The sequence below is a fragment of the Brassica oleracea genome, chromosome C7 (genome assembly GCF_000695525.1).
Source record: "Brassica oleracea var. oleracea cultivar TO1000 chromosome C7, BOL, whole genome shotgun sequence".
NCBI lineage: Eukaryota > Viridiplantae > Streptophyta > Magnoliopsida > Brassicales > Brassicaceae > Brassica > Brassica oleracea.
This window is the reverse complement of record NC_027754.1, coordinates 43,182,015-43,182,604: the sequence shown is the minus strand read 5'-3', so window position 1 is coordinate 43,182,604 and position 590 is coordinate 43,182,015.

Here is a 590-nt window from a genome sequence, read left to right as displayed (position 1 = left end):
CGCACCACACTCAATGGAAGAGGCTTTGTAAAATTAGAAGCTGATCACACCCTCTTCATATTAACTAGTAAGCAAGGTATTGTGGTCATCTTAATCTATGTGGATGACATCATCATCACTGGTAGCAACAAGGAAGGTATTCTCTCAACTAAAACATTTCTTAAAAGTGCCTTTGATATCAAGGATTTGGGAGAGTTAAAGTATTTTCTTGGGATTGAGATCTTCCGCTCTAAAGAGGGTTTATTCTTATCTCAAAGGAAGTACGTACTTGATATTTTAAAGGAGGCAGGAAACCTTGGGAGTAAAAAGGCCAAGACTCCATTAGAAGAAGGATACAAGGTGCTGAGAGATGGGGAGTATGGGTCTACACCATTTGGAGATATCAAGAAGTATAGAAGAATGGTGGGCAAGATCATCTATGTAACCATCACCAGACCAGATGTGTGTTTTGCTGTGAATCAAGTGAGTCAACACATGGGAGCTCCTAAGGTGCATCATTGGAATATGGTGGAGAAGATCTTAAAGTACCTAAGAGAGGCGCCTGGCCAAGGAGTATGGATGACATGTAACAAGAGTACTGAAGTTGTTGG